The sequence below is a fragment of the Apium graveolens genome, chromosome 9 (genome assembly GCF_009905375.1).
Source record: "Apium graveolens cultivar Ventura chromosome 9, ASM990537v1, whole genome shotgun sequence".
NCBI classification, from domain to species: Eukaryota; Viridiplantae; Streptophyta; class Magnoliopsida; order Apiales; family Apiaceae; genus Apium; species Apium graveolens.
Genome location: NC_133655.1, coordinates 166178838 through 166179587, shown reverse-complemented (window position 1 = coordinate 166179587; position 750 = coordinate 166178838). Strand labels below are relative to the sequence as shown.

General features: G+C 40.7%; 1 pseudogene; it reads left to right on the top strand.

The window, feature by feature from the left end:
- Positions 1-51, top strand: part of LOC141688277 (18S ribosomal RNA) — a 1923-nt pseudogene extending 1872 nt beyond the window's left edge.
- The last annotated feature ends 699 nt before the right edge of the window (positions 52-750 follow it).

The following is a 750-nucleotide window of genomic DNA, read 5'->3' as shown; positions in this document are numbered from 1 at the left end:
GGGTGAAGTCGTAACAAGGTAGCCGTAGGGGAACCTGTGGCTGGATTGAATCCTTCACGATGGAAATGCCCTCTTCCCCCAACCGGGGGCTAGCTTGCTTCCACTGGTGGCGGGCGGGCGAGTCACAAAATCAAAGAATTCCATTTTCCTTCTTGTTCATCAATCAGAAATCAAGACAAACCGGGCACTACGGTGAGACGTGAAAACACCTGATCCCATTCCGACCTTAATATGTGGAATCGTCTTGCGCCATATGTACTGAGATTGTTCGGGAGACATGGTCCAAGCCCGGTGAAGAAATGAAGCCGACATTGACTGACTTTCATGGTTAAGATTCAACAAAAAAGAAAGAATAAAGATTAAGTTAGTGTTAAGTGAGTGAAAGATAACTTTATGACGAGAGGAGGGGAAGAGTCTATCAAATTATGACTCTAAAACAAATAAAAGAAAAAAGCGTGACGAGAATTCTAGAATTAGATAAAGAATTTTATTATTAGATAAATACATTATGTTAGAAGGTGCAAAATCAATAGGTGCCAGAGCTGCTACAATTGCTTTGGCGGGAGCTGCTATTGGAATTGGAAACGTTTTCAGTTCTTTGATTCATTCTGTAGCACGCAATCCATCATTGGCAAAACAATTATTTGGTTATGCCATTTTAGGCTTTGCGCTGACAGAGGCTATTGCATTGTTTGCTCTAATGATGGCTTTTCTGATCTTATCTGTATTCCAAATTAAAAATAGAGTCTA